General features: G+C 37.6%; 1 long non-coding RNA gene across 2 annotated transcripts in view; it reads right to left on the reverse strand.

The window, feature by feature from the left end:
- Positions 1–22138, reverse strand: part of LOC141489629 (uncharacterized) — a 31091-nt gene that overhangs the window by 4257 nt on the left and 4696 nt on the right. The window contains exons 3-5 of one of the 2 annotated variants that reach the window (XR_012468956.1): positions 20961–21053; positions 3495–3541; positions 139–300 (exon numbers count right to left, since the gene is read on the reverse strand). This is a non-coding gene — a long non-coding RNA (uncharacterized LOC141489629). The remainder of the gene's footprint in view (positions 1–138; positions 301–3494; positions 3542–20960; positions 21054–22138) is intronic. The other variant, XR_012468955.1, reaches the window with a different exon arrangement.

A 22138-nucleotide genomic window follows, 5' to 3' on the forward strand; every position in this document is an offset into this window, starting at 1 on the left:
ATCTATGTCATGGACCACATTTAGGTTAAAGAGGACCTAAATCTCATCCTCCCAATCCCTTCTAACCTAGTAGGGCAACCTTCTCTCCTGTACATAACCAAAAACTTCTCCCAAATAGGCTTTACTATTACCACTTGCCTGAAATAATTTTCTGCTGCTACCACTTGAGGGTCCAGAGTGGGTTGACTTAACTAAAACCAGCCTCCTAGATCTTTCTTCTCTTAAAAATCTTCATCCTGCTCACTGGAATCCAACATGCATATTCTTCCAACTTTCCCATTTGGTAATCTTGGGTAGAAACTATACAGAAGAGTTAAGTTATAAACTCACAGACTCATAGAATTTAACACCAAAGACCATTCAGAGGCAAATTAGTCAAATACTCTTGTTTTACAGACTTGGAAACTGAGGCCCATAACTAATATCCAGGATCATAGATGACATAGTATAGGAAAGAATCTTAGTCTTTGATTCCAAAATTAGCACTCAACAATAACAAATCATACCACATTGCACCAACTTCTATGCTTTGAATGACTTGTTATATGATTTAGAAACCAGAAAGAGTCCCTTTCAGATGATCCCTGATGGTCAAAAAGTCCACTCCCTAACCCTGAATCCTTAGTATTATTATCTTTTCCCACTGCCATGAACAGCTCTGATTGGGCATGGATGGTCCCTTATGTCATAAAAGAAACTAAATCCTTTCCCATCTGGTCTTTAGGTCTATTCTTTTGGCTTAGGGTCTCTTCTCCATTCAATCACTTAATGCTGTGACTGGGTTAGTGTCCACTGACCTCTGTGCAGGGGAATCCCATGACTAGCCTTTCTTCTGGTGTATACATTCATCTCCTTAATCATGATTCCAGAGTTACACCTCCCATATCCTACAACTCAACATGGTCTACTGTTTTCTCTTCTCTCTTTGTTTCTCTGCCTCTTTTTCTCTTTCTGTCTCTAAATGCCTGCTTGTTTATCATTCTGCTTCTCTAGAAGACTCATTACTTCAGACATTTGACTCAGTAGTAGTCCTTTTTTTGGGTTTTCTTCAATCTCTCTTCCAATGTAAAATTTCTTTAAAGAGACTTACTGGCTCTTTGAGATTCCATTCCCTTCCTTCTACCCTGGTGTCTTCCCAAGTCACCTAACAGAATGTAAGTTTCTTGAAAACAGGGACTGCTTCCTTTAAAAAAAATTACATCTATATCATGTGGTACAAAGGTGCTTCACAATCACCTATTGAGTTGAATTGAAAGTCATTTTATATTCTAACCTGAGTCAGTCATACCATCTCCCTCTCTTCAACAGGGAGCATTTCTTTCTTAAGGAATTACCAGTTCAAGTGCATATTCACCTACCTCACTACTTATTACCCATGTGACTCCTTTCTTCTTTTTTTTGCCATGTGATTCTTTAACAAGGCAATTTATCTTTCTGGGTCTTAATTTCCTCATCTGTAAAATTACTTCCTCAAAGGTGGTCACCATCTTGTTTGAGAAGTCTCAGTTTCCTTTATAATGTGTGAGCAAGGTATATTGTCTCTCTAGGCCTTTTCTAAGAACTGATTTGGAGTAGAAATTGTCTAAGATTTCTTCCTCCCCTGACATTCAACATTTCATGATTCTACTCCCCTAAAGGTAGATATTGGATAGTCTTCTCACTGTCCCCCAAACCCTAAGATTCTTCCCAACTCCAAACTCTTTATCATGCTATTGTTCTCACACCTACCTCCCTTTTTGAATTCATTATATCATTTATTATTGGTACCATTTCCTATACAATTAAACAGATACTTCTCTAACTAAACAACTTTCAAGTATATGAGATTTAGTCTTCTTTAGAGAAGGAAATAGTTCTTATATTTCTTCTGTATCTTCTGAACAGTCTTAATATATATATGTTCATATAAAATATTTCATATGCCCATATGGATTATCTAAATATAGAAGCATGGTTCCCAATATCTTTGGAATCTAGATCACCTCTCTCCAAGGGAGATTTCTATTTCTGCTTTAAGAATAATAGGAGAGGGAGGCTAGGTGGCGTAGTGTATAAAGCACCAGCCTTGGAGTCAGGAGTACCTGGGTTCAAATCCAGTCTCAGATATTTAATAACTACCTAGCTGTGTGGCCTTGGGCAAGCCACTTAACCCCATTTGCCTTGCAAAAACCTAAAAAAAAAGAATAATAGGAGAGAAGCCATGCTGAGTACTTGTTCTTTCTCTGGATGAGGGGAATAGTCTTCATCTTATACTTGCCAACTTAACTCCTCCCCAGGAAATACTGATTACCCAAAAGACCATCACAAATAGCAAATAGTGAGTAAACTCATTTATCCAAGCAAATAGAAACCAGAGAGGCCACAAAGATTATAATATACCAAAGTACGTATAAGAATAAATCAGCTCTCTATCCAAGGACAAGATAAGATTTCAATTCAAACCGAAAGAGAGGGTTTAATCTTACCTAAGAAGGTCCCTTCTAGACTCTAGGGAGGTAAACTAGGCTTCTCTACATGTCTGCAGTTTCTCTGTATCTATGTACTTCTTGAAGAATCACTGGAAACTCACATGTCTCTTTCCTAAGAAGTTCTGGTACCAATTCTGTTAGTCTCTCACGAAGCACAAAACATTGAACCCAGCATTCTCCCATCAATCTGGAGTTATTGCTCCTTCTATTTATGAAGTCACAAGGAAAACACCTCAGGCTTGGTCAGAAGCCTGGTTAAACAGAGCTATGCATACAACAAGTACTCATGTACTCATTAAAGGAAGAGAGAAGAAGAAGGAGATATAGACAGATGGAAAGAAAAGGATGACGAAGAGAGTGAAGAAGAGGTCTTTGTAGAATAGTGGGGGGGGGGGGAATGAATGTTGAGTTTGGATTTATTCAGAGAATAGGTTTGGATCCCAGTTCATTACCTACTATTTAGGTGAGCCTTGCCAAACCCTCCTCTTCCCTGTTTTCTCATAAGATGGGAGGATTATAGATTAGATCTATTACCAAGTTCCTTCCCTATGCTGGACTCAGTATATGATATTATGAGGAGGAAAGTAGGAGAAAAGAGGATGAAGGCAGACATGGAATATATATTGACTTTAAAAAAAGAGAAAAAGAGGAAAGGAGAAGAGGAGAAAAAGAAAGACAGAGACAGGCAGACAGACATACAGACAAGGTGGCAAATTCTTGACTCTTCCTTTTAAAACTCTTGCATAAAGCAGTCAGCTCCCTGATCATGGGCTAGTCCTAAAGTAACCAGAATTCAAATTTCTTAATAAGCTGTTTCTTCCAAATTTCCATCCTAATAGAATTCCTGGCCAGTAATTACTTAGCATGTCAGGGAATCTGCCCAGAACGCAATTAGACATCTGAAGTCATAATTGAACCTTAATTTTAAAAAAACTTATCAAATAAGAAAAATTATTACTTATCCTCATTTTATTTTTCTCTCTTCCTCTTCAGCTAAATCCTTTTCTTTTCTTTCTTATCCCATACCTTGACTTACTTCTTTCCAAAGGGCTTGAACAGCTGGAACCAGTCTCCTGTAAGAAGATTTAGAAGACCGTGGCATCAGTCTTGCCAGGATCACTGCTAAGAGGACTCAGAAGTTGCAAAGTACTCAATCCTTTAGTAGGGTATAAAGCAGTGACTAATGTCCCTCAAAAGCACTGGATTAGGAATAAGGAGACCTGGGTTCCAGTAGTGACTCTACTGCAATGCCTGACTCTTCTCATTATAATCTTAGACAAGTCACTTCATCTCCTTGGTACTCTTTCATCTGCAAAATGAGTACTTTCTATTTTTTATATTTCTAAAAGACAAAACCAATTGCTACATCTCAGTAATTGTCCAAATTTGTGGACTCCAGACTATCTGTACTCACACCAAAATTTCCAACAGAATTTGAAAGAATTTTAGAGAGAGGGAGAGACAGAGAAAGTAGAAGAAAGGAGGAGTAGGAAAGGGAGAAGAAAGAAGAGGAGAGGATAGGCAGGACAGGTGGGAAGAGGAGGAAAAGGAAGGAGAAGAAAGGAGAGATGACAAGAAGAGAAGACAAGAGGACAGGTGAGGAGAATTACATCCCTCTATTTCCATGCTACTTCTGGCATTCAAGAATCTCCATCATCTGGCCCTAATGCAACAATCTGACCTTATTCCCCATTATGCATTTGTAGTACAATCCAGTTGGTCACCTGGTATAATCCCCTGCTACTTTCAAATATCAGCATAAGTATCCTCTTCTATAAGAGGTATTTCATGATTCCTATAATTAATACTATTCTCTCCCTCTTGAAATTATCCTATGTTTATCCCCTATACATATTGTATCCACTCAGAAGGCAGATGGTATCATTGACTTTGCTTTCCTAGTGAGTAATCTCAATGTTTTAAGCAATTTTTTTCCTTCCAGATCTGAGATTTTGTAATAATTGGTGAGAAATTGCCTTCATCAATATATATGTCAACACATTCTCTGCAGCTTAACAATTTTAAAGAGTTGTCTGGGGCACTAAGAAATTAAGTGATTTGCCTCGAGTCACAAAGACAGTTTGATGTAGGATTTGATCCCAGGTCTTCCTGGCTCTGAGGCCATGCTGCTGCTGTCTTGAGCATAGGAGGTCTCCTACTGGTCTGTACAAATGTTTCACACTTCCTCCTATTCCCATATCTGTTTTTGCTCTTCCCCCTTCCTATGCTTACCCTTACACACATTACTCCTGCATTCCCTCAGTCATCCCCTTCAAATAGTCATCTTTCAAGGTCAAGTTCACATTCTCTCTTTTCCCTGAAGCCTTCTTGGACCCCTTGGGTGCTACTAATTTTTTTTCCTTCTCTAACTTCTGAGCCACTCAGTGTATGCATCCTAAAGTTTAGCATTCAATCATATATCATATTTTGTTTTCTTTTTCATGTGTATGTGTCTGGTCTCCCCATTGAGATTATACATTCCTTAAATCATGCTTTCTCTCTTTCTTATAAACCCCATAGTGCCTACCACAGTAGGAGTTTAATTGACTGAAACAGTGAGCTCTCTGTTTCACTATTTCTTGAACACTCCAATAGTTCACATCTGTTTGATCCACACTTTCAGAAGAGTTTCAGAAGAGTTTTATAAATTTTGAAAGACCAAAGAAGTTTAAGACATTACTGAAGAATCCAAAGATATAGCCTAAAATTAATCTAGCTTTATTTCTACCATCTTAGACCAAAATGGCATCCTATATAATTTTCAAAGGAGCAGATCTCTTGTGACCTTTACTGAATGTCTTCAAAATTTGGTTAGGGTATTGATTACAGAGATATTTGAGCCAGAGTGAGGTATGACAATTCAGAGAACTACTAAGAAAATATTATCCAATGGAACTTGAGTTGTCTACCTTTTTAATTCTTGAAGCTTCCTTTGGCACAAAGGAGTTTGAGTTTATTATGAATTAGAATTTATACTCAGGAGTAGGAGATTAAGTTACATCTGTGGAATGTTTTAGTAGATAAGAATGAGTGGCAGGACTCTGAAACTCTGACCATTTTGTTCTCAGATTAAAGGTCTTTTTGCCTTCCTGCTTTGATTGAGGATTTTCTGGTTTTTGGTTTTGTTTTGTTTTTTTAGTTGAAAAGATCTTTAACACACTGCTTATGCTGATGGTTAAAATGTAAAAGGTCTTCCCTTTCCTGACCCCAGCAAACTTCTCATATCCTTTCCCTCCCCCAATTTCTTTTTTTTTGCCACAATCAGTAGAAACCAGAGATAATAGATCAGAGGTTATCTAGTGGAATTCTCTTATTTTATAAATGAAGAAACTGAGTAGCCTTGCCCTAAGTGACTTTCCCAAGGTCACACACACAGGTAGCTAATGTCAGAAGCAGGATTTGAACCCAGGTATTTCCACCACACTATACTGCTTTCTTAGAGCTAACCATGTTCACAGACTATAGGTCACTGGGAAGAATTCCTTTGGGTAGGAAATAGAGTATTATTGATTAAGAGTCTGAGGATCATTTCCCATCTCCAAAAGAGTATGGTTCAGATAAAAAAGACAACAGCATACAGGTCTTGTGGTCCATTTTGGAAACCCTGGGCTCACACCAATGGGTTTGATTCTGAAGACTTCTCACTAATCATCTTCTTTGGCTCATGTATCTATTCAGTGTTTCTGAAGTTAATATTAGAATTTGGCTTATGCTTAAAAGAAGCTTAAGCTCCCATGCAAGCACTCAGGATAACAAAGCAATGAATCTAGGACAAATTTTATTTAACCCAATATAAAAACATGAAGGATTTACATCTGAACCCATAAGCAGTTACAAGTCACCTTTCATATCCATTGAGTCTTTACTTCCCAAAAGATCTGGGCAGTCATCCAAACATAAAGTGCTACCATGCTTTCCCACAAGGAAGAACTCAAGATTACAAGGAATTCAAGCAACCCTCCTGAATGGGAATTTTACCTTCTTCAGTGACCTATATTGTCCTTCAGACATAAAACCCTGTCCTGGATAGGACCCTCTTGCAAGGAAAAATTGTTCATCATTGCTGAGAAAGAAGTCAAGGACCTCTTCTCCCTAATATCAGCTTCCATCAGTGCCTAGTCAGTTCACATGATTCATGGTACCAGCAGAAGGCTATATTCTAGTGACTTCTTCACATTATGGCTTCTTCCTCTGCCAAATTCTTCTCATCTCTTTCTACTGACTAGTGGTAACATCCCTTCTTATTCCCTGTCTTTTTCTCTATTGGCCAGTTTATCTACTGGACAAGTCTACTCCTAAGATTTTCTATGGTTCTCCCAAGAAATTTGCCCAACTTCTCATATGTCTGTGGTATCCCCTACAGCTTCCAAACCTGGTGGGTCTAGATTCAGTCCCTAACTCTGACACATACCTACTGGGTGATCTTCCCTGATCAGTTAGCATCCAAGTGCTCTAAATCACTTTAAGACTTTAAATTGCAAAGAAATACATTGGCTGCAGTTTTCTCAGAGGAAATTTCCTCACCTAGAAGTTTCCTTACCAATGAAATCATGAATTCATATCTATCCCTCTCCTTGTTTCTCTATCAAACCTCATCTCCTAGATCAAGTCCAAGGGTTTATTTCAGGTATGTGAACTAGCCAGCAACTTGAGCCAGGGCCAGGACAAAGACTTCATCAAAGGGGCACTTAGGATAATGGAAACTTATACCTTGTCTGTGGAATTCAGACCCTGTAAAGAGTATATGAGAGGGAGGAAACCCACCTGTGTGTGTGTGTGTGTGTGTGTGTGTGTGTGTGTGTTTATATTACTTTATGCTTTTGTCCCATGATCACCTTCCCCCATACACATGCATATACACACATACATAAATACATAATCTTGTTTATATAAGTAGAGAAGAGTCAAGTAGGCTTAGTATTTGAATTTATCTTTTTTTTAATTGTTTTATTTATGGCACTGGGGTAAAAAAGACTTACCCAAGGTCACACAGTGAGGTAATTATTAAGTGTCTGAAGTTGGATCTGAACTCAGATCCTCCTGCCTTCAGGACTGGTGCTCTATTCACTTCACCACCTAGCTGCCCCTATTTGAATTCATCATGAAACATATCCCAGAAGCACATAGACACTCAAGGGAAAGAACTGAGGTGTGATACGAAAACCATCTAAAAGTCCTTTGAATATATATATATATATATATATATATATATATATATATATATTCTCATTTCCTTGTGGTAATAGAATAATCATAGCAGCTATATATACTTTAAAGATTTCAAAGTGCTTTGCATATGGTATCTCATTTCAGTCACCTATTTGAGAAGAGTGAGTGAGTAACCATTCTGTCTCTTCCTCCATATGACATAAAATTTCATAAGAGTAGGAATTAGGTCTCTTTCTTCTTCAGTGTCCCTCACAATGCCTACCACTGAGTATGACCAAATAATCATCAAGAACAATGAAGAACCAATTGGGACTGTAAGCAACAATTCAGTACTAATGGACACCCAGAAAGTGTTAACTCCCCTGGCTGGTTGGGCTGTCAATCATCATCTACCAGGAATGGTTTAAATAGAATGTAATATACCTTGACTGCCTGATCTCCTGCCAACAGATGATTCAGTTGTTCAATGATAGGATCACAAGAAGTCTGAAGCAAGCTAGAAGGGCCTGGCTCTTCCTCCTCTTCCCCCTTCTTCAATATAATAACAATAAGAAATCCCTAACATTTATGTCAGACACTGCTCTAAGTGCTTTACAACTATTATACAGTTGTACCTTGTTTTATTGAGCTTTACAGCTATTGCATTTTTGCAAATTGAAGGTTTGCAGCCACCCTACAACAGGTAAGTCATTTTTTCCAGCAACATGTGTTCACATCATGTCTCTGTGTCAGATTTTGGTCATTCTAGCTTTATTTCACTTTTTCATCTTCATCATATCTATTAGGGTGATCTATGATCAGTGATCTTTGATGTTACTATTGCAATTGTTTTGGTAAGCCACAAATCAAGCCCATATAAGAAAGTGAGTCTAATCAATAAATATTGTGTTCTAACTGCTCCACACAGTTCCCCCATCTCTCTCCCTCTCCATGAGACACCACCAGATTTAAATTAGGCCAATTAATAACTCCCAAATGGCTTTTTAAAGTTCAAATAAAAACTTCATTGTTGTCTTATTTAAAACTTTTTTCCACATTGTGGTGGCGAAGAATTGGAAATTAAATAATAATCCTTCAATTGGGGAATGGCTTAACAAACTGCGGTATATGTATGTCATGGAACACTATTGTTCTATTAGAAACCAGGAGGGATGGGAATCCAGGGAAGCCTGGAAAGATTTGCACGAACTGATGCTGAGCAAGATAACCAGAACCAGAAAAACATTGTATACCCTAACAGCAACATGGGGGTGATGATTAACCTTGATGGACTTACTCATTCCATTAGTACAACAATCAGGGACAATTTGGGGGTATCTGTGATGGAGAATACCATCTGTATCCAGAGAAAGAATTATGGAGTCTGAAAAAAGACCAAAGACTATTACCTTTAATTTAGGGGGAAAAACCCATTATCTTACTATGTAATTCTGTTATCTCTTATACTTTATTTTTCTTCCTTAAGGATATGATTTCTTTCTCATCACATTCAACTTAGATCAATGTATACCATGGAAACATTGTGAAGACTAACAAACTGCCTTCTGGGGTGGGGGAAGATTAAGGGAAAAACTGTAAAACTCAAAATAAATAAAATAAAAAATAATAAAAATAATAAAAAATAATTTTTTCACAGCCACCCCAACCTTCAACAACAACCCTGACAAGTCACCCACTCACCCACATAAGGAACATAAAGCTATGATTTGAGAGAAGTCCTCTAAAATTGGACCTAATTCATGTAAACTCAGAGTCTACTGTTCTGAGGCATGGCTTATATACAAGTATACATATATTTGGTTCTCACAATGACCTTGCTGTGAGGTAGATACTATAAACATTATTTCCCTCACTTTACACATGAGGAAACTGAGGTTGAGAAGTTAAGAGACCTCCACCACACACACACACACACACACACACACCTAAACACCCACCCCTGAGAATTAACAAAGAGGCAATACCCTTCAGTAGGAAAAAGATTACAATTCATTGAAGCCTTGGACAATAATTAGCAATTTTTTTAGCAATAAAATATTTGAATTAAGGTATGTACATTGTTTTTCTAAATATAATACTATCACATACTTAGGCTACAATATAGTATAAAATAATTTTATATACACTGGGAAATCAAAAACTTCATGTGCTATCTATTGCAATATTTACTTTATTGTGATGATCTGGAACTGAACTCATTTCTCAGAAATACGCCTGTATCATTTGATCTTCACAACACTCCTGAGAGGCAGGTTAATACCTAGTATCTCCACTTTACAGATTAGGAAACTGAAGCACATGGATTAAGTCAAACAGCCAACAATTTTGTTTGGATTTGAACTCAGGAATTACTGTCTCCTGGTCTACTCATTGTGTCCCAGAGCTGTCCCTGGAAGTTTTACTTCTGCTGAGGAAACATCAGAACAATAGTAGATATTAATGAAGGCTCATGCTACTGCTTAGTGAGAAGCAGCATGATATGTTAGGAAGCATAATAGAATTAGAGTCAGAACAGGTAAAGGTTCAAATCCCAGCAACAACATGTACTGGCTAACTGTGGGCAAGTCACTTAACTTTTCAACCTCAGATTCTTCATCTGTAAAATGATGGAAATAATGTTTATAGTACAACAAAGTCATTGTGAAAACCAAATATATATATATATATATATATATATATATATATATATATATATATATATATATATATGCTTGTATGTAAGCTATGCCTCAGAACAGTAGAATCTGAGCTTACATGAATCAGATCCAATTTTAGGGTACTCCTCCCAAATCATAGCCTTATGTGCATTTGGCTGCCAACCAGAACTTCTGTTAGGAAATCATAGAATAAATCTTGTGACTAGGTGACCATAGATGTAAGTAAAAATGTCATAGGATCATAGATTTTGAGCTTGGAAGGATTTTAAACTTAATGGCCTCCAGGCTAAGTCCAACTCCTTTAGAAGACAAAGAAACTGAGGCGCCTTTAGTATAAAGTAACTTCCCCAGGGTAAAAAAGTTAGTAAATGTCTGAGAAAAGATTAGCCCTCAGAACTTCTTGACTTCCAATCTAGTTCTCAATCCTAATGTCTGTTTGTTGCTCAGAACCTATATAAGCACTCAAGAAAGTAATGCACATGAGATACAGGACAGCCTTTATTCTACTCTCTTGAAAATGAAAAAAAAATCAAATAATCAACAATAAGCATTTATTAAGTGCTCAATATGTACCAAGCACCATGCTAGGTGCTAGGGAGATGAAGTCTGAGGAAACAATGTGGTACACATGCAAAGTACAATAAAATATGAGCAAATTAATTAAAGAGTGGAAGGATAAGGAAAGGTTTCATGGAGAAGATGGTGCCTTGGAGGAAGTGGTGTATTCTAAAAGGTTAAGTTAAGTTATGCACGGATAAAATCACTAAGAGAGAGAGAATGTAGAGAGGGAAAAGAAAGGGATTTAAGACAGAACTTGACCTGCAGTTGGGGGAGATAGGATTTGGATGATCATGCAAAGTATACTAAGGATCTGATCTCAGACACTTGCCACTTACTAGCTTTGGGGAACAGAATATGCAAAGGATGGAATGGAAAATGGAATCCTATATATGAGGAGCAGTAGGAAAACCAGTTAGCTTGAATCATAGTGGAGATAAAGGAGAGTAATGTATAAACAGACTATAAAGATAGGCTGTGGTGGTATTTTTGAATGATTTAAAAGTCAAACAGCATTTGTATTTGACTCTAGAAATAATAGGGAGCTACTGTAGTTGATAAAAGAAGACCCCTATTGTTTAATTTAAAAAATCACTTTGGTAGTTGTAAAGGACTGAGTTGAAGTGGGAAAAGACTTGAGGCAGAGAGATTAATTTTAGCCAGGGCAATAGTCCAAGAAAGAGGTGTCAAGGTGAGGGACTCAAATAGAAGGTTGATAGTGAGCCTGGAAAAAAGATTGTGTGACTGGACAGATGTGAGAGATGTTTTAAAGGTAGAAATAACAAGATTTGCTACTAATTTGATATATGGAATGAATGAAACTGAGGATTTGGAGAAAGCATTGAGGTTGCAAACTTGGGTGAGTAGAAGGAAGTGGGCACCTTGTACAGAAAGAATAAAGTTTAGAAGAGGGTTAAGTTTTTTCCCCTTTAGAAAAAAGATGAGTTTAGTTTTGGATATATTACATATGAAATAACTATGGGACATTCAGTTCAAAGTGTTCAGTAGTTAGTTTGTGATGGACAAGAACTCAGGAGAGAAACTACTTCTGAATATATAATTCTCCATGAAATTTATAGTTTGTTGTTCATTTGTGTCTGACTCTTCATGATCCCATTAAGTTTGGTTTTGTTTTTGGTAAAGATACTGGGTTGTTTTTCCTTCTTCAGCTCATTTTAAAAGTGAGGAAACTGACAGAGTAAAGGGACTTGCTCAAGGTCACAGTGTTAGAAAGTGTTTGAAACAGGATGTGAACTCAGGAAGATGAATCTTCCAGATTCAGCACTCTATCCATTGTGCCATCTCCTATTCATCTTTGTATAGAGTTAAAATTAAACCTTATGCACGGATAAAATCACTAAGAGAGAGAGAATGTAGAGAGGGAAAAGAAAGGGATTTAAGACAGAACTTGACCTGCAGTTGGGGGAGATAGGATTTGGATGATCATGCAAAGTATACTAAGGATCTGATCTCAGACACTTGCCACTTACTAGCTGTGTGACCCTGGTCAAATCACTTAACTTAAAGGGGCAGCTAGGTGGCGCAGTGGATAAAGCACCGGCCCCGGAGTCAGGAGTACCTGGGTTCAAATCCAATCTCATCTCAGACATTTAATCATTACCTAGCTGTGTGGCCTTGGGCAAGCCACTTACCCCATTTGCCTTGCAAAAACCTAAAAAAAAAAAAATCACATAACTTGCATCCACTTAACTAACACTTAACATGAATCCAGGGCCATCTCCAGTCATCCTGATTCCTATCAGTCCACTGGACCCAGATGGCTCTGGAGGAGAAAATGTGGCTGATGACTTAGCAGAGCACCTCTCAAATGCAATTCATGGTATCACCTTGATATTGTGGTCTTCTTCAAAAATGAAGGTCAAACATTATAATTATTACTAAGAAGGTACAGTCATAGAGAAATCAGAGTCACAAAAAGTCAGAGAACTGAGTATTCAAGAGGAAGTGTGGTCAAGAGATGCAAAAGGATAAGGATTGAGAAAAGACAACCAGATTTAGTGATTAAAAGAGCTTTGGTAACTTTGGAGAGATTAGTTTCACTTGAGTGATTAAATGGAAAGCCAGATTACAAAGAGTTAGAGAATTTGAGGCAAAGAATGTAGATTGCTTTCCCCCCAAAAAATAGTTTGGATGAGAAATGGGAGAGATCCTTGCATATATAGAGTAAGGTCTTGTGTTCTCTTTCTCTTTTTTTAAGGCTGGAGAGACAGACTATGTGGAAGGAGCCTATAGAAAGAAAAAAAATGATTAGATAGATGGGATGATGATTGTGGGGGTAACCTGTGATGAGAATGGGATAAAGGGTAAAGAAATATGAATTTGGTGAGGAAAAGGGCTCTCTCTATCAAAATTTGGAGTAAAGGATAAGAGGAAGCAGCAAGATGTCAATGATCTGTGGGATGAAGAGAAGGGGGAAGAGAGCTCCCAGCAAATATCCTCTATTTCTCAGTAAAGTACAAGATGAAACCTTCAGCTATGAAGGTAGGGGGAGAGTGAGTTGTGGATGGTTTAATGATAGAAAAGAACAGCTTCTTTGGGAAATTGGATAGGAGATCAGGGAAGGACTAGAAGGATTACTTTGCTGTGGCCAGCCCCAGTTGAAATTAGATAAATACAAACATAAATTTGTAGTGGACTCAGTTGAATTGGTCGCATGACTTTCTAGAGCTATGTTCAACAGCATATGAGTAAGGGTAGAGGAGGATGATGGTAAGAGTAATGCAGTATTAATCAATCAATCAATGACTAGTATAAATACCTAAATTAACTATAAAGGATATATGAAGAAAGATGTTATCTGCATCCAGAGAAAGAACTTATAAGTAGATGTATAAAATAATTTTACATACATGTGTGTATATTTGAATCTAATGGTAGCCATTCACTAGGGTGAGGGGGAATGGAAGAAAAAAAGGAAAAAAGAAAAAAGAAATTTACTTAATAACTTCATTATATTTTTAAAAGGAGTAGCAAGTTAATACATAATAGATTTGCAGTTACATGTGCAATCATCTTTTCATTATACTATGCTCTGATACTATTTGTTTTATTCCATAAATTTAAAATAAAATTAATTAATTTTTTAAAAAGATAATTCATTATTATGCATCTAGTATGTTCCAAGCATGTGCTAAGTACTGAGAATACATAAAGAGGTAAAAAAAAAAACAGTCCCTGCTCTCAAGGACCTTATAATCCAATAGGGAAATACATGGAAGCAAATTATACACAAGATAAATAGGAAATAATTAACAGAGGGAAGGTACTGGAATTAAGAGGGATTGAGGAAGACTTCCTAGAGAAAGATGAGCTATTATTTGGGACTTTAAAGAAGCCAGGGAGGTCAGTATTCAAAGAAGAGGAGGGAGAGCATTCCAGGATTAGGTGTTTGACAAGGTATGAAGGGTGATGATAGGACAGTACATGATAGAGTAAAATGAAGCAAAAGGAAGGGACCAAAAGAACTGGGAAGAGGGGAAAGTTAAGTCAGAGTAAGGGTCAGGACTTGGCAAAGTTATGAGGAAAGAAAGAATTGGAAGGCATAGATTAGATAAAGAATTGGTTAAGGAAGAGTAAGAAAGGAGAAAGATGGACTAAGAGCTTATGATCAGATAAAGGAGTTTCAGAAGTTTTAATCATGAAATTAGAATACTTGTGGGGTGGTGGCATGTAGAAGGGTTTGACCACTTTTGTGTGTAGTTGAGGTAGAGATGAAGACTAGGTCAGCTCAATAGGAACTGAGCTGACTGAGGGACTGAGAGGCTAGTGTAGGTTGAAGTAGCATAGTAAGAACAACTGAAATGAATGAGCAGCAACAATAACTTGTGACTAACCTCAGTAAATGCTAGGAGTTGATAGGGTCATGAAAAGAAGAGGCCTAAAGATGGAAAGAAGTTATTATTAGGTATTTCCCTCATTATGGATGGGGAATCTCAGGGTAAAGTAGAAAGAGTGAACAGAACTGGAATGAATCATTGGTGTAGTAGGGTTGAAGTGAATGGGAATGAGAGACCAGGAAGAGGTTCTTTTTTTTACTCCTAAACCTTTGGAGATTCATTATCACAGGGATTAGGAGAGAAAAGTGAGATGGGAGTTTAACTCTTAAGGAAACAGACTAGACTGCAGATGGAGGAACACCTCTACTGATGAGGGCAGAAGAGTAAAACTTATAAAGTACAGTAACCCTTAAACAGTTTTATAATATTCCCTTTCCCTCTCTAATGAATTTCATTATTCTCCTCAGAGTTTATTCCATCTTTTAAACTCATAGTAACACCCTGTTTTGCATCTCCATTGGAAGTATAAAGGGGTGCCCCTTTCAGGTATGGGCAAAAGCATAATACAGTGATAGTTATGATAGAAATATTAAAAAAAAAAGAAATTCATGGGGGGGAAGGCACTTAGGGTAAAGATGACTGTTTCCTATTGTCTAATTTGTATATTGCTGACTTAAGTGGAACTTATTTTATAGATGAAATTAGATTTTTATTTCTCACCATGAGATAGGTATGATTCATGTCATTGAAGAAATTCTATTTTGAAATATTAGGGTTGCACCAGCTGAATCAAGACTAGAGCTCATAGAAAAGCTCAAAGTGAAATGCTGATCTAAGGAAAAACTGTGAAGACACCTCAGAGGTTACACTGCCACCTGCTGCTTGGAAGAGCTGACTGGCATAATCTCAGGTTTTTGCCTTTCCTTTTTTAAAAACAAAGAAAAATTTTAATTTAAAGCAATTTAAATTTTAAAACAAAAGAATGAAAAAATTATATTTTTAAAATTCCAAACTTAACGAATGCTAATAGAATGAGTATAAGTAGAAAAGGAGAATATTGAATTTGAAGCTCTGAATCTATTAGGTATAAAGTTCACTTTTCTTTAAATTTGACACATACATTTCAAATCTGTCCTATTTGTCTGCTGCTCCTCTTTGTCTTATTTCTGTTTTCTTTTCGTTTTTTTCCCTTGGAAATCCTAACCCTAATCCCTTTCTCCCTCTAACCCTCCAAGCTATCCCTATTCCTATTTTTTAAAAAAATCCTTATAACAAATATGCCTAGTCAAGCAAAACAAATTAAATTTTGCCTCTTTTCCCCTGCACTGCCACATACTACTTGGAGTAGAAACTGTTCAGAGTCCAACCCAGGGAGTCACTCTGAAAACTCTCTGTAGGCAAATCATAAGCATTTTTGCCTTTTATTCTATCTTAATAGACTAGGAAAAAAAGAAGCCAATATAGCCTGCAGAGAAACAGCCCCATCCATCTGTCATTGAGTAGACCCTTCCTGAGAGAAAGAAAGGACTCAGGAGCTACAGTATCAAGTTAGGAACTGCCTTGGTCACATGTATTTCCTTTACATGTACTTCTTTCTGATTTGGTTCTGTAAGTTTGCGTTCATTTTATTCCCACAAAAACTGAAGACTTCAGTAGGAAAGTGTATGACTAGAATTATTATTATTATTATATTATTTTTGTTTCACTATTATCATTGTCTTTTGCTTGGTTCTGACACTATTCATCTTCCCCGCCCAGACTGATGGGGGCGGGGCAGGGAAACCTAATCAAAAGAGGTTATTCTTTGTTTCAATTATTTCTTATCTGCCTTAATTACTGAATGTCTGTTGTCTTAGTCAAACTGAGACCTGTTAAAGACTTCCCGCAAAACCAAGATCTCCCACTGCATCCATTGAGTCATCCTGATCCATATCTGGCCACTGGACTCAGATGGTTTTGGAAGAGAAAATGAGGCTTTGCATAGCCCTCCCTCACTTAAATCCAATTCATTGCATCTCATGGCATCACTTCCCTGATGTCCTAACCCTCCTCAAGAATGAAGGATAAACAACAACCATAAATGTTTCTGATGAAGACAACACAATTCATGTTAAATGTTAAATAGGAGGGGACGGCTAGGTGGCGGCTAGGTGGCGTAGTGGATAAAGCACCAGCCTTGGAGTCAGGAGTACCTGGGTTCAAATCCAGTCTCAGACACTTAATAATTACCTAGCTGTGTGGCCTTGGGCAAGCCACTTAACCCCATTTGCCTTGCAAAAACCTAAAAAAAATGTTAAATAGGAATAATATGAGCTAGAACTTAGATATTAAAGTGTATAATAGCAAGAGTACATAGGCACTGACTAGGGTTACCGCCAGCACCTTGAGAGGGGAAAGAGGAGAAAGGAGAGACAGACAGACAGACAGATAAACAGAAAGGTAAGAGGAAAGAAATGTGATTCAGATGCTATGCTCCCATTAAAGAAGGGAAATAAAATTTGCATTGATAAAGGATGAACCTCTCAATAATCTAGTAGTGACCTATATGAGCATCTAGTCTTAAGAGTCTTAGACTTCCCCTCTGGAAGAGAAATGAACTTAAGAATTCTACATAGGAAATCACCTGACATTCTGGTGAGTCCCACTTTTATACAGGTGACCTATAGAAGAAAGAGATTGATAGAGCCTTTTTGGGCTCCCCTGATAGTATAAATCACCCTACCCCCAAAAGAAATTAACTTGAAGTTGCCAAAAAGGCTCCGTCTTCTCCCGTAAGAACTGTTCCATTCAAAAAACTCATTATAGAAAGATCTTTATCTTTGCAACGTATCTTTACTATCTCCATGTTATGATCAGAGTCCCTTGCTGTTCTTCCTTGCCTCATCGCATTCCTCAGGAACCCTCCATTCCTCTCTTTAGAATACAGACTCCTAGCATTCTCAAACCTGAGATGACTAGAGAGGCAACCAGAAAATGACCCTGCCCATCAACTTTCCCCTTTCTCTCTAAATGGTTGTTCTGGATTTGAATTGTACTGGGCAAGAACTCTCCCTCCATTTAAGAGGCTGAGGTTATCAGCACTCCTCCAGAAAGCTGGGATTTGAGAATTCCCATTATTTGGACCACATGGTTCTTCCCTCTCCAGGACTGCCACTCAGAGTCCATCATTGGTATGGATTCTAATTCAGAGACTCAGGAGTATTAGAGGTTGGCTTCTGTTATGTTAAGAATCAGGGTTAAAAATTAAGGATCTGGAGTTGATGGATTAGTGTTGTCCCACATAGTAGGGACTAATTGTCCATCCTTCCTCACTGATTTGGGGACTCTACAATCTGGCACAGGAGGGAGTTAATAGGTAGCAACCCTGCTCCCAGATATTACCCCTATTCCTTCAGATAGTAATCCTCGTAAGAGAGGAGAAGGAGGGGGAAAGGAGAGAATCAGGGTGGGGAGGGGGGTGACTGGTTTCTTAATTAACAATTAGTGTAGACTGTGTAGTTAATTATATGGTTCCATGTAATTAAGAAGCTAATTAGTGCTGTGTCACTTAAGATTTAATTAGTCCCCCTTGTCAGGGAAGCTTGAAAGACCCCCATGCTGAAGGCTTCTGAAATGGAAGGACTTTGGAATTGGGAGGCCACAGTAGGGAGAAACAGGAAGGAGAGAGGAAACAACGAAAAAGTAAGAGACAGAGGAAAGAAGGAAGAAAGGGAGAGAGAGAGAGAGAGAGAGAGAGAGAGAGAGAGAGAGAGAGGAGAGTGTCCTAGGAGCAGATGAATTTTACCTATCCCTTTTTCCCAAACCCCTGTAGGAACTTATCCCACTCTTTTCCCAGCTGCTCTCAATCCTTTCTCAAACCTTATAGCTTCTTTTACATATGGACTCAGGAAAACCTCTGACCCCTGTGGACACTCAATTCATTGGGGGCTGGTGATTTCTAATGAAGAAAACTACTTAAATTTCTATAGCACTTTGATGTTAAAAGAGCATCTTCCTACCAACATAATGAAAGCAACCATAATTCTTGGATGAAAAAGCTATCTCCAGATTAGAGAGCTGATGGACTCAAAATGTATTTTTTCTTTCATTCATTCTTCTTTCTCTTTCTCTTTCCTTCTTCCTTTTTTGGGGCATGACTAAGGCAAGAATTTTACAGCTTTTGTGTTTCTTGCTTTCTCAAGGGATGGGGAAAGGGGAGATTGGAAAAAGAAAATCAGGAAATTAAAATGAATTTTTGAAAGTTAATGGTTTTTTGTTTTTTTTACATCATAGTTGTCATTGTGTATTCAGTTGTTATTCAGTCATGTCCAACACTTCATAAACCCAATCGGGGTTTTCTTGGCAAAGACACTGAAATGGTCTTCCATTTTTTCCCTCCATTTTACAAAAGAGAAAACTGAGGCAAACAAGTTAAATGATTTGCCCAAGGCCATATAGCTAGTAAGTGTCTGAGGCCAGATTTGAACTCAGGAAAATGAGTCAGAGGTTGAGACATGCCCAGAGTCATGTAACTGGTAAGTGTCTGAGGCTAAATTTGAACTCAGTTCTCCTGACTCCAGGTTGGCATTTTCCCCACCATGTCACCTAGCTACCTATAAGAAAATAAATAAAAATTAATACAAAGTTATTAAATATGAGGTAATCTAGATCTATGAATGAAATCTTCTTATCTAAATGTTCCATATGGATACATGCTTTATTCCCTTCTCCCCTCCCCTCTCCTATCCTAGATAGATATACTATCCTTGAGGTCAGCAACCCTTTCTTAGATATCTTTTTTTTTGCAAGGCAATGGGGTTAAGTGGCTTGCACAAGGCCACACAGCTAGGAAATTATTAAGTGTCTGAGACCAGATTTAAACCCAGGTACTCCTTTACTCCTTACTGCTTTATCCACTGCACCACCTAGCCGCCCCTCTTATATATCTTTTATACATTCCAAGGCATAGTAAGTGTCTAATAAATGTCTGCCAAATGGATGGATATTAAATAAAATGCCAATTCTTCACTATTTCTCTTTGGTGGAGAGGGATTTTTGACCTGTAGGGGTTGTTCTGCCAGCTTATAATGTTTGTTCTCCATTCCTGAAACCCATGACATCTGGGAGGTGATACCATGACAAGAACATGAATTGGATTTTAGTGAGGGGGTTCTGCGCTAAATCATCAGCCTCACTTTCCCCTCCAGAACCATCTGGATCCAGGGACCAGATATGAATAAGTGTGACTGGAGATAGCCCTGGATGCAAGGCTATCAGGGTTAAATGGTTTGACCAAAGTCACACAGCTAGTAAATATCTGGGGCTGGATTCAAACTCCCATCCTCCTGACTCCAAAGTCAATGCTCTATCCAATGCACCCACCATTCAAGATAGAACTTCCCTCAAGTATATGCCTGGCACAAGGTGATATAGTATGGAAAGTATTAGATTTAGAACTGGAGAATTTGAATTGGGACTAGTCATCTAGTCAGTATTTATTATAATATTTATAATGCTAAACTCAGATTTAATGTTGGCTCTTAAATGATGGATAAGTCTTATTTACTTTTGTATCCTTCTTAGCACCTAATAGAGGAACCTGCATAGGAGGTGCTTAAAAAAAGTTTGTTGAAAAGAGGAATGAATATTTGACTGCTCCTGTTCTCCTTGAACAGCAAGTTGTGTCAGTTTGCCAAAATGACCTTCATTCAGAGACACCTTTTTTTCTCTCCCAAAAGTAAAGAATAAATTGTGGATAGGAAGTGGTTCTTTTTTTAAAAATATGGTCCTTTCTCTGACACATTTCTTCTTTTTTTATTTCCAGAGAGTGATATGTAAGACAATATCCCTCTTTAATGATATTCATTCGGGGCAGCTAGGTGGCCCAGTGGATAGAGCGTCAGCCCTGGAGTCAGGAGTACCTGAGTTCAAATCTGGTCTCAGACATTTAATAATTACCTAGCTGTGTGGCCTTGGGCAAGACACTTAACCCCATTGCCTTGCAAAAAAAAAAAAACCTAAAAAAAATGATATTCATTCAACAAAGTGGTATAGTGAGGAAAGTAATGAGATTTGGATTCACCAGGCTTCTAGTCTAACCCTGGCTTTGTTACTATGTGACCTTAAGTAAGATGCTTCCCTCTTCAGATTTGTTTCCTCCTCTGTGTATAACCTAGTCACTGTGGAGGGTGGTTTCTCTGGGTAGCACTTTTCCCCCACCTCTGTGGGGGGGGGTGGAACAGATTCTTCCTGACCATACCTATCTCCATCCACTGGAACTGGCTTAGGGTATAATTTTCTTATGAGGTGCCCACCCTACTCCCTCTACCTACCTTTCTTTGGTGAGCATGAGAGGGGGAGAGGGAGAGAGGGAGCAGAATGGGAGAAGGAAGTCTAAAGTCTCTGTTTTCAAAGCAACCTGTGATCTGGAAGATAAAAAGATTAGCGTATGAGGGTGTCAATTGGGTCCTGGTTCAAAGTACTGTCTATTTGCTGCACTTAGAAAGTTTAAAAATCCATAATATTAACAAAATATTAACATAAAGCTCTGAACCCCCAGGTGATCTTTGACCATCAGGTTAGAAATGAGATTTCCCAGCCAATTAGATTCTAGGCAACCTTCTCCCCCATCCTCCATCCACAATCCTTATGTCAAAAACACTAATAAAGAACACAATAAAATGATCTTATCTATATCTAGAAAAACCATCATTAAAAATATAACTAGGAAGCAAATTTAGAAGAGTGAAATATTTAGTAATAAACAATGCTGCCCAATGTGTGTAGTAATAAAACAGATGGGAGAAGCAGAGAATGGAGTAAATTCATCATTGTTCCAGCAGTTTTTCTGAGCAGGCATAGTTCTAACCTTCCCTGCTGTATTCTTTTAATAAGCATAACAGGTTTAAACTGTCTCCCTGAAAAATTCTATTTATAAAATGAATTATTCTTGACATTATTGTGCTTGGGGCATGTTTTAAAAAGAATAGTTTTCCATGTGGATATCAAATACTCAATAGTCTGATTCTACAAAGCCATAAGTGTCAAACTAGCAAAAGACTTTACAATAATCAACAACAAAAAGTGTATGTGTTATGGAACTTATTTGATAATTATCAAAACAATAATATTTCTCTTTACATTGTCTTGGCTTTTTGAAACACCCATTTTGATCCTTCCTTTTTCATATGTTTAGAGTGTTTTGTGATACATATGTTTATATTTTTTGGTGATACATCTGAATGCTCATTGTAAAGTAAATAAATACATGATTGGCATATACAAATGTTTGAAATTCTCTAGGAATAGAAGTGTGATGCTTTCCACCAAGAAATATGAAATCAGGCTTATGTCTAAGAGGCAACTCATAAAGTTTCTTGCTTTCAGAAATCATTGTGAAGTGTTTGAGTCAATAATTATGAATCTTAACTTTTCCTTTCTCAAGTTACCAGTTCTAACCACAACTGTAGATTTTTTGTTTGACTCATCTCTCAGATGATTGTTATAGGGG

The sequence above is a fragment of the Macrotis lagotis genome, chromosome 5, assembly GCF_037893015.1.
Source record: "Macrotis lagotis isolate mMagLag1 chromosome 5, bilby.v1.9.chrom.fasta, whole genome shotgun sequence".
NCBI lineage: Eukaryota > Metazoa > Chordata > Mammalia > Peramelemorphia > Peramelidae > Macrotis > Macrotis lagotis.